Source organism: Rutidosis leptorrhynchoides, chromosome 8 (genome assembly GCF_046630445.1).
Source record: "Rutidosis leptorrhynchoides isolate AG116_Rl617_1_P2 chromosome 8, CSIRO_AGI_Rlap_v1, whole genome shotgun sequence".
NCBI lineage: Eukaryota > Viridiplantae > Streptophyta > Magnoliopsida > Asterales > Asteraceae > Rutidosis > Rutidosis leptorrhynchoides.
The window spans coordinates 201,272,426-201,285,000 of record NC_092340.1 but is presented as its reverse complement, the minus strand read 5'-3'; positions in this window follow the sequence as shown (position 1 = coordinate 201,285,000).

Below are 12,575 nucleotides of genomic sequence, written 5' to 3'. Positions count from 1 at the left end.
ACTAAGAATCTGTTTAGGTGGCTGATTATACTTACTTTATTATCTGAAAAATGAAACCCACAAACCCTAATGTGATTACCTGAATTGTTGTTATCGTTGTTCCTGTTTATAGACCCAAACACCCCACCTCCGGTTACTACGGCTGCTGTTATTTTTTCTGTTATAACGGAAATAACGATGATAGATGATGCACGATGAGATGATGAGAATACGTGTTTGGTTATGATATGATCGTGATGATGATTGAAGAAGACGAAGATGATGGTTAACGAATAGGTTGCTATAATATTCTCTTTTCTATTTTTTTTGCCCAGTCGACAAGAGGCCCCAAAACTCATCGATTTTATTTTGGGCCGGAATTGTTTGTTATGTTGGGCCGGCATCCTTCTTACTGTTGGGCTGTGGTTTTCATTGGGCCGAGTCCCATGATATACTTTATAAGTTGGGCCGAATACATATATACACCTGGGTACGAAATAATCATAAGTGAGAAGTAGAGCAGATGGTTGGGCATTTGGATGGGGAACGAGACGTCGCGGGTTCGAGCCCGGGGAGTGGCGTTTTATTTTTAAAGCGCCTTTCTTCAAAGGTTGTACCCTTTTACTATTATTATTATTGTTACTTTTACTAATATGGTTATTATTACTATTATTATTGATATTATTATTAATAGTATTATTATTATTACTTGTCTTATTATTCAATGTTATTATTATCATTATTATTAACTTAGTTATTATTAATAGAATAAGTATTATTATTATTATTATTATTATTATTATAATTATGATTAAATATTATCAAAACGTTAAAATTACGTGGATTAGTATTAAGCTTATGATTTAAAAGAGATTAAGGACATGAAAATAGTATAGACTATGATTAAAATAATATAAGATTTGGTCATGACTATAACTATAATTAAGACATGATTAACTGAATTATCATTATTGTTAGAATTATTATTAAAAGTATCATCACTATTATTATTTGTATTAACATTACTTTTATTATTACTTTTAACATTATTATTATGATTATAATTATTATTATTATTTTATTAATATTAATATTAATATTATTATTATTACTACAAATTATTTTAGTATTATTATAATTATTATTTTTACAAACAAAAAGGGTATTTATATATAAAAATGAATATAGCTAATTAACTAACAAATTATTAATACAAGAAGTATATTAATAATATTAATATATAAATTCGATAATTATCATTATATGTTTTAATATATATATATATATATATATATAAATTATATAGGTTCGTGAATCCGAGGCCAACCCTGCATTGTTCTGTATCGTCGTCTGAATATTTTTACTACAAAATATCGTATTGTGAGTTCATTTGATACCCTTTTACTCTTAATATTTTTTGGGACTGAGAATACATGCGCTACTTTTATAACTGCTTTATTAAATGCTTTTGAAATACATTTTGAACTGTGAATACATGAAATGCTTTTATAAATGTTTGACAAGATAGACACAAGCAAAACATTCCCCGAATGAATTATGTGGACGTGATAATTGCCACCATTGAATTATGTGGACGTGATAATTGCCACAATTGATATGAATATTTTTCCCCTGATTATTATTGCTTGGTAACCTAAGAATTAGGGAACATCACTAATTTTGAGAATTAGTGCACGCCTAATTGACGCGTATCCTAAAGGTAGCTACCGGGTTTAACACACCCACCCAGAATGTTCACTAAACGGAAGGGCTAGTGGGTGTGGTGTTTAGTACTTCAAAGTTTATATGATTATTATACAGGCGAGAAGTTCTGTTTTGGGCATATTATTACGCGCATTATATGTTAAGGTCGGTTACCAAGCCAAGCTATGAAAGCAATGAAAAGTGAATGTTATGTATCGAGAGAATGATTTTATACACAGGTTATGTGTATGTTATTTTTGTGCACGAGATATGTGTACGGTGTGATGACCCGGAAATTTCTGACTAAATTTAAACTTAATCTTTATATGATTTCGATACGATAAGCAAAGTATGTAGAATTGAGTCTAAGAAAATTTTGGAGCAATGTTCATATATTCAGTTGACCTTTGACCATTCCCGACGATTCACGAACAACTAATTGTAAATAAATACTTATATAATTAAATGTATATATAAATAATAATTTGGAATATTATTTGAAATATTATATGATTTAATGGTAGGAAATAAATATGTAAAATAATTTGCGATGTAATAAAAACTATTATATTATTAAATATATATATAGATATTTATATTTATATATAATAATACCTGTAAATATATAATATTAAATTTATTTGTTTAAAAAGATATAATTAATATAATTATTTACTTAAACTTTTAATTAAGATTGGTTATATATATAGAAAGAGCATATATTAAAGATAAATGATTTTGAGCTTAATTGATAAACGTCGGTAACACGCGGTTGATGTTTTGTTAGTTTTAATATAGATATTGTACATGTTCATGAAGAATTGAAATAAAAGTTGGAGTGTAAATTGATTACAAAGATTCTAGATTTGTTAAAAATATTTTTATCGTTTTTAGTTTAAATATTAGTACTCCGTACATATAAATTGGAACAGAAAATAAATAATTATCGAACCTTTTTGATCAGGTTTCAACCTGTTAATGAGTGAAATAAGTAAATATACTTAAACTAAAAATTTGGAATTTTTAGGAACACTTTTATACGTTAACTGTTTAGCAATAAAGCACGAAATCCAGTCCGTGAACGAAATAGTGAACTAATAATTTAAGGCGGCTAAACTATGGACTCCTGTGTTCTTTTGATTCCATTACAACTTGTCATCCCACTTTATAATTTAATAATATATTAGTACTATCAATTATTAAGTTATAATTATAGATATATGTTTATTGATATACATATATATGCAAACATCTGCATATGGAACAAAGCATCTCCAACTTTGAGTTTTATGGAGCAACACAACCATCCTTCACCCTTCTTCTTCATGGTAACCACTTCACCTCCTCCGATCACCTTTATCTTAAGATCATTTCCACCATATCCGTTAAACCATCTTGAACCTATCATCCTACAATCAAAACCACCACCTTAAACCCATTTGGGTGTTGCACCCTTTTGTTTGTGATCAATAACCATAAAATCGTGGCCATCCTTCTTCTTCGTAACCTTTGTCACCAACCACTTCTATTTCTAATTTTCTGTTTCTTGTTCGAAGACAACCATATCACCATCACGAAGACCGGCCACCATAACCAACCTCAAAGACAACAACATCGACACCTTTTGAAAAAACCCATTTTATTTTATATTTATTTTAAGAATGTTACATGTTTTCTTCTCGAACAAACACCCATCTTTTATGCGTCTGTTTCCTGTCCGAAACCACACCCAAAACGACCACCTTCACTGCTATTTTGTAGCTCACGAAAACACCTGTAAACCGCCGAAATTATTTTCTGCTTCTATGTTACTGTAGTGACGAGAAATAATTGTGATGACGATGAAGTTTGATGATATTAGGGTATCGATGTTAATAAAGAAGGATAGTTAAGGTTAATGATGCGAAGAGGATACTAGGATCTTGATGATGAAATGATGATGGATGTTTAGATGATCGAGATGATGATTCGATCAGAAGAGTTTAAGATGATGATGACGATCATACGATGATGAATCTGATGGAATGATTTTTTGATGATGATGAATGGTGATTATAATGATGATGGTGATGTTTAACGATGATGAGAGGATGATGATGTATTAATGATAGTGCCTGCGTTTTTTTTCTTATTTATTTTTACCAATCGTGTTACCAGATCAAGGAAACAGGCCATGATTTAATGGGTCGGGAGTTTGCTGTTGGGCTGCCTTTCTTGTGGGGCCGAGTATTCTTTTCAGTTGGGCCGATTGGTATTAAGAGATGAAGAAGAAGGAAAAAGAAACAGAATAATCGGGTTAAATATTAATACTTGCTGTGTTATTTCGGAAAATGGGCACAGCCCAGCTGGTTTAAGAGTGTGTCATGGAAGCGTGAGGTCGCGGGTTTGAATCCCGTCGCGAGCAGTTTATTTATTTTTTTGCTACTAAGGTATTAATGGATATTTTAATTATTATTATCATTAATATTATTATTATTATTAATTATTACTAATGTTATAAATATTAGTATTATTATTATTATTATTATGATTGTTATTATTGTTATTGTTATTATTAACTAGTATTATTGTTAAATGTAAGTATGATTGTCATTATTTCAAATACGATCATTAACTTATCTATTATTAATAGAATGTATTATCATTATTATGATTGTTATTATTAGTGTTATTATGAAATATAACACAAGTTATTATTATTTTCATTAATAGTAGTATTAATATCATCTTATAAGTATTAGTATTATTACTATTAAGTGTTATAAATATATTGGTTATTATAATTATTATTATTATCAAACAAAAGTATAGTTATTAACAATATCATTATTATTATTATTAATATTATCATTTTAGTAAAGTTATTATTAATGTTATTAGTAAATTATTAATATCAAAACTATCACTTTAAACAGATAAATATTTTGTACCTAAAATATACTTATATTAAAATTCCATATAACTACATATATCAAATTTATTAATATTAGTTACATAAATACATACAAATAATAAAATTATCGATTTTAAGTATAACATTTAAACAATCACGTATATAAATATGAATATATTAATATAGCTATATGAATATTAACCATTTTAAAGATATACATAAATTAAATATACGAAATAAAGATATAATAAATAAATTTGTTCTGTTATGATTATGTGTATTAATAATTATACAAATGATATAGGTTCGTGAATCCGAGGTTAACCCTACACTTGTTCAATGTCGTCCTATGTATTTTTACTACAAAATACATTAGGTGAGTTTCATTTGCCTTTTTACTCTTTATATTTTTGGGCTGAGAATACATGCGCAATTTTTTATAAATGTTTTACGAAATAGATACAAATACATGAAACTACATTCTATGGTTGAATTATCGAAATCGAAAATGCCCTTTTTATTAAGTCTGGTAATCTAAGAATTAGGGAACAGACACCCTAATTGACGCGAATCCTAAAGATAGATCTATCGGGCCCAACAAGCCCCATCCAAAGTACCGGATGCTTTAGTACTTCGAAATTTATATCATGTCTGAAGGAGGATCCCGGAATGATGGGGATATTCTTATATGCATCTTGTTAATGTCGATTACCAGGTGTTCAATCCATATGAATGATATTTTTGTCTCTATGCATGGGACGTATGTTTATGAGAAATGGAAATATGAAATCTTGTGGTCTATTAAAATTATGAAATGATTATTTATGATAAACTATTGAACTCACCAACCTTTTGGTTGATACATTAAAGCATGTTTATTCTCAGGTATGAAAGAAATCTTCCGCTGTGCATTTGTTCATCTTAGAGATATTACTTGAAGTCATTCATGACATATTTCACAAGACGTTGCATTCGAATCGTTGAGTTCATCAAGATTATTATTAAGTCAATAATAGATAGATATATTATGAAATGGTATGCATGCCGTCAACTTTCGATGTAATGAAAGATTGTCTTTTCAAAAACGAATGCCGTGTTTGTAAAATGTATCATATAGAGGTCAAGTACCTCGCAATGTAATCAACTGTTGTGAGTCATTTATAATCGATATGGACTTCGTTCGGATGGATTAGGACGGGTCATGAAAGTTGGTATCAGAGCGGTGGTCTTAGCAAACCAGGTCTTGCATTAGTGTGTCTAACTGGTAGTCATTAGGATGCATTAGTGAGTCTGGACTTCGACCGTGTCTGCATGTCGAAAGTTTTGCTTATCATTTTTGTCAAAATTCATCTGCTTATCATCCTTAGGAAATTAACTGCTCATTATTCTTAGTCTAGACACGTTTTACTGCATTGACTGCATGAATAGTGTATAGACAAAATTCATATCTTAGCGTATCTGTTACTATAGACCTTGCCTGATATCTTGATGGAATTCATCACATGTAAGCAAGTCACAAAACCCCATTTATGCATGTTAAAAATTCGGCCAAAATAAGGACCAAGCGGAAGCATTTTCAAGTTGCATGTGTATTTAAACCTTTTAAATATGAATTCCATGTATAGATCTAGTCTTGAAAATATACTAAAATGTAAATAGAGCTAGTTAGGAGTTATACCTTCTCCTAAAATGGAGGTTGAAGCAAGATGAAGATGAAGATGAAGAATGGCAAGTTTCTAACTTGAAACCTCAAACCTTTGATACCCACAAACCTTGAATCAACACCCTTTTCTTGGTTAGGATTTAATACACTTAATAACTAGCAAAAACCAAGCAATGAACCCTTGTTCTTGCTCAAATATTTCGGCCTAAAGGAAGTAGGAAGGAGGAGATTTTTGCTTGTTCAAAATTGCAAGTGTAAGAGTGTGTTTCTTGAAAAGTGCAAGTAGTAAAGTAATTAGTTGGAGTGTTAATACAAGTTAAGCATGCAAGGAGGTGCCTTGGGACCCCAAAACCGTCCCCTCCTTTCCCCCTTTTTTTTTTTTTTTTTTTTGCTAAACTTTTAAAACTTGTATTTCTTCTCCATGGTACTTGCATCTTATTTTATATAAATACATGTACATGTTTTCATCATTATAAACCACTTATAAGGATAAATATATAACATGTATATATATATATATATAATTTTATAAACCACTTTATAAAATTATAACGCACATATAAGTTTAATCATAAAGAGTTAAACTTGCACCTATAATTATCCAAATAATTATTTCTTGCATTTTATCTTTAGAAAACCAATTTCTAAAGTTTAAGTGTCAAGTATTTATTTTAAAGATCCACTCATTAAAATAAATATATATAAGTGTTGACGGTTTGTTATTGGGTATGACCCGACTTGGATCATAACAAATTGGCCACATTAATTGATTATGTCTCTCGGGCATATGAAATACCTTCAATCTCCCACTTGCACGAGAAACATAAGGAATTAATGCAAGTGACAGATACCACCTAACGACCGTCCATCACCCCCAACTTGTTATGACTTAGTGCCATTCAATAACATCATCCCTTTCGAGTTCCCATCTCGAATATGATTAGGTGAATCTTTCAATATATCCTTTTGTTCTAGATGTCATGTTAAATCCAAGAGACATAGAATGATCACTCTCTTATAGATTTAACTTTATCAGGCCTTAGACATCCGACTCTCAACGAATAAGAGGGACAAATTCCATCTTGACTACATACGTCCTACACACTACACCTTGTACCATACCTGAAGCCTCCCTTATGTACTACCATGTTTCAGAATAGCGAAGGAAAGAATCAAGGCACAATATTCGGTGAATATCTGAACCCAATATGTGTCTCAGGTCAGAGGATATAATGATATTCTCCTTTACTCAAGATTACATGTGATCAACCACAAAGGCTCCATATAGTAAATCTTGAGAGCGGGTCTTCCAATATTTGTGTCCCACAAATATCTATGAACCGTGGTTGCAACCTTGCCCCACATTCACCATTTGAATGTTAACCAATCCAAGTTCATAATAGTCTAGACCTCACACTTGTTCCCACAAATGTGATCAACTACGAAATTTAGAATAATAGTTTATTCATGGATAAAATATGCAAAATTGGAACATGACTCATAATTAAATTAATACCATAATTATATTAATGAGTTTGAACTAATTCGTTCCGATACAATACATAAAGTAGATCAATTCCAATCACTAGAATATCGAAGCCCTAATGCACAAACATGTCCCTCATGTTTTGGCCCATGTAAAAGCTTCGTGAGTGGATCCGCAACATTATGATCTATGTGAACTTTGTGAATACATATCTTTCCCTTTTCAACCTCATCCCTAATGTAGTTGAATCTCCGCTCAATGTGACGAGTCTTTTGATGAGCACGAGGTTCCTTGATTTGAGCAATCGCACCCTCGTTGTCACAAAAGATCTCAAGAGGGTCCTGAATAGAAGGGACCACTCCTAAGTCGTCGATGAATTTCTTCATCCATGCAGCTTCCTGGGCTGCCAATGAGGCGGCAATGTACTCCGACTCTGTAGTGGATAACGCAACAACTTCCTGTTTTGAGCTCTTCCAAGAGACGGCACCACCATTCAACATGAAGACGTAACCGGATTGTGATCGAGAGTCATCTCGATCAGTTTGGAAACTCGCGTCCACGTAACCTTTTATTGCGAGTTCCTCCTCACCAGACCCATATATTAGAAACATATCCTTAGTCCTTCTAAGGTATTTCAATATACATTTAACCGCAGTCCAATGACTATTTCCTGGGTTATTCTGGTATCTACTTGTCAAGCTTAGAGCGCATGACACATCCAGTCTAGTACATATCATTGCATACATGATAGACCCAATAGCAGATGCGTATGGGACTTTCTTCATTCTCTCTTGTTCATCTTTCGTGGTAGGACACTGAGATGAACTGAGAACGGTTCCCTTTTGAATAGGTACCAAACCCTTCTTAGAGTTTTCCATCTTGAACCTTTTCAAGATTTTATCAATGTATGCACTTTGACTTAAACCTATCAATCTCTTGGATCTATTCCTATAGATCCCAATCCCCAATATGTATTGTGCTTCTCCAAGATCCTTATTGGAGAAGCAACTCTTTAGCCAAGTTTTGACTTCTTGCATTGTGGTAATATCATTCCCAAACAATAATATATCATCCACATATAGCACAAGGAACATTATAGAGCTCCCACTAGCCTTCTTGTATACACAAGCTTCATCACCATTTTTAATGAAGCCAAATTTCTTTGCCTCTTCATTAAAACGATGATTCCACATTCTAGATGCTTGTTTCAATCCGTAGATTGATTTCTTTAACTTGCATACCTTTTTAGGATTTTTCGGATCAACAAAACCTTCGGGCTGTACCATATAGACATCTTCCTCAAGATATCCATTTAGGAAAGCGGTTTTGACATCCATTTGCCATATTTCATAGTCATAGTGAGCAGCAATGGCAAATAATATCCTAATAGACTTTAGCATTGCCACTGGCGAGAAAGTTTCATCATAATCAACCCCTTGAGTTTGAGTGAAACCTTTTGCTACAAGTCTAGCTTTGTATGTATCCAAGTTTCCATGTATGTCGGTTTTCTTCTTGAAAAGCCATTTGCAATCAACTAGCTTGGAGCTAGGAGGTTGCACAACAAGTTCCCAAACTTGGTTCTCATACATGGATTGCATCTCGGCGTTCATGGCTTCCTGCCATTTATCTTTATCAATCCTTGATAAAGCATCTTTGTAGTTTGTCGGTTCATCCAAATCAACCGTATAGCAACCATCCACGAGAAACCCATATCTCTCGGGAGGATTACTAATCCTACTAGATCTTCGAACGTCTTGTGTACCTTGATCATCCACTTGATCATTTTCAACATCCTCATGTTGAGTACTAGTGCCAACCAATTGTGTATCATCGGCTTGATCTTGTACCTCTACAAGATCTATCTTCCTTTCACCATCACCTTCCATAAGGAACTTGGTTTCAAGGAATTCCGCTTTCCGAGCAACAAATACCGTTTGCTCGGATGGATCATAGAAGTAATATCCCATGTCATCTTTGGGATATCCTATGAAGATACACTTTGTGGATCGAGCATGTAGCTTATTAGCTACATAACGCTTAGGATAAGCTTCACATCCCCATACTTTCAAGTATGAAAGAGAAGGAGGTTTTCCAAACCACATCTCATGAGGAGTTCGTTCCACTTTCTTGGTTGGGGCCATATTTAAAATACGAGCCGCGGAGCTTAGACAATAACCCCAAAATGATAGAGGTAACGAGCTTCTTGCCATCATAGATCGAACCATATCCATTAGGGTTCGGTTCCTCCTTTCAGAAACTCCATTAAGTTGGGGTGTTCCGGGTGGAGTAAGTTGTGAGATAATCCCACAACTCCTAAGATGATCTTGGAAGGTATCACTTAGGTATTCACCTCCTCTATCGGTACGAAGTACCTTAATTGTCCTATTGAGTTGATTTTGTACTTCGTTTTGATATTCTTTGAATGCTTCAAACGTTTCGTCCTTGTGTCTTAATAAGTAGACATATCCGAAACGACTAAAGTCATCAATGAAAGTAACAAAGTATCTTTCACCATTCCTAGTCATGGGTTTAAAGGGTCCACATACATCCGAATGTATTAATCCTAATAAATCTTTAGCCCTTTCATAAGTCCCTTTGAAAGGTGCTTTAGTCATCTTGCCTTGTAAACAAGATTCACATACATCAAATGAATCCATTTCATTTGATTTCAAAAGTCCATTCTTTTGAAGTGTATGCATTCGGTTCTTGTTTATGTGACCAAGGCGACAATGCCATAAATAGGAATCACTCAAATCCCTTTTGAGTTTCTTGGTGCTAGTATGGTATATAGAGCTCGATGATGCGTCATCATGAACCAATTCATAAATTCCATTTGAAGGCGAAGCCTTGAAATAGAATACATTATCTTTAGAAATATGAATATCATCATCAATAAAATTAACAACGCAACCACATTGTTTTAAGCAAGAAATAGAAATAATGTTTCTACACAAATCCGGAGCATACAAAACATTTTCTAAAATAAGTTCCAATCCGCTTGGAAGCTTCAAAATAAAATCTCCTTGAGCTTTAACATGCACCTTTGCACCATTGCCCATATAGAGACTTGATGTTCCCGCCTTATGATCACTTCTTTTGAACCCCTGCAAAGAATTGCAAATATGAGTTCCACATCCAGTGTCTAATACCCATGTATTAGAAGAAGTAATACTAAGCTCTATATATACCATATATATATTACCTGAGGTTTGCCCTGCATTACTCTTGTCCTTCAACTCCTTAAGGTAGACCGGACAGTTTCGTTTCCAATGACCCATCTCACCGCAACCGAAACATGGGTCTTCCTTGGGGTTTGCCTTCTCGGCTACCTTTTGCTTCTTAGCCTTGTTGATGGTTGGGGTAACCATCTTCCCCTTCCCTTTGCCTTGATGGGCGGGTCCTTTTCTCTTAGCCACCTTTGGCTTAGAGGTGTTACCTTTGGATCCACCTTGATCGATTGCTAACACGGGTAAAGCCCTTTTACCCATGCTAGTTTCCGCCGTTCTAAGCATACCGTGAAGCTCACCTATACTCTTATCCATCCCATTCATATTGTAATTAATTACAAATTGATCAAACCTTTTTGATAGGGAGTTAAGGATAAGATCGGTGGCTAACTCATTAGATATGTTTAGGTTAAGACGGTTAGCACGATTGATAAGGCTTTTCATCTTAAGTACATAAGATGAAACCGATTGGGTATCGTCCATACGACAAGCATGTAGCGCCCGAACCGTTTCGAAGCGCTCGACACGTGCTTGTTGGAGGAACATCTCCTTCAATTGCGTTATCATGTCGTATGCACTATGGTGCTCGAAATCCTTTTGGAGTTCGGGTATCATAGTCCCAAGCATTAAGCATGAGACTTGAAGGGAGTCATGGCAATACTTATCGTAAGAGGCCATTGCCTCCACATCATTCTCATCCGGTTGATCGGGAATGGGGTCCTCAAGTACATACGCTTTATCCTCTTGTTTGAGGACAATCCGAAGATTGCGGAACCAATCCATAAAGTTGGTATGATTGAGTTTGTCTTTCTCGAGGAGAGACCGTAACGATAGGTTGTTCATATTAAGTGGTGCGTTTTGCATGTTGTTGTTATTAGCGGCCATCTACAAAATTTCAACAAAGTCCTTTTAAGTATCGATTTTAAATTTAATAAACAATACCCTTTTAATTTGTTTTATTAAATATTAGAATCCAACGGTAAATCAAATTCCGGTTAAGTGACCTTTATCCCGTCATTTGATTTAGCTAGGTAGTCATAATGACAATTGCAATCCTTTTGCAACTTCTAAGTTATGGGATCATGCAATCCTTTTGCATGGCATATTAATCCCATCAACGCCTATTTGTTCCTCATGCTTTGGTGACCCTAAGTTCATGATTCCCAAATCAAGTCGTCCTACTTGTGTAAACATGTAGACTTAACATACAAGTGGTTAGGTGACCTTTATCCCACATGTATGCGAAGTGTACCTTATTCATATTAGTTCACTCATGACGGTTAGGTGACCTTTATCCCATCAAGAGATTCCTAATATGTCTAAGTGTTTCTATAAAAGGATGGCGTTTAACTTGTTTACCTTATTTTAGTTAAAGGGATTTTATGTTTTCTACATTCTAGTTTAGAAAACAAAATGCTATACACCAACATGCATTTGGTGTGTAGTGTTTTATGAAAAACCTATTTTCATGTCCTTTTAGTAAAACCAATTACTAGTTATAAACTATTTCATTACCTTTTAAATAAACCATTTTATTTAAGTCTAATAACCAATTATTAGTGTCATTTTGTTATGTTTTATTATAACCATTTATAATGTATTATGCAAGTTGTAAACATGTGA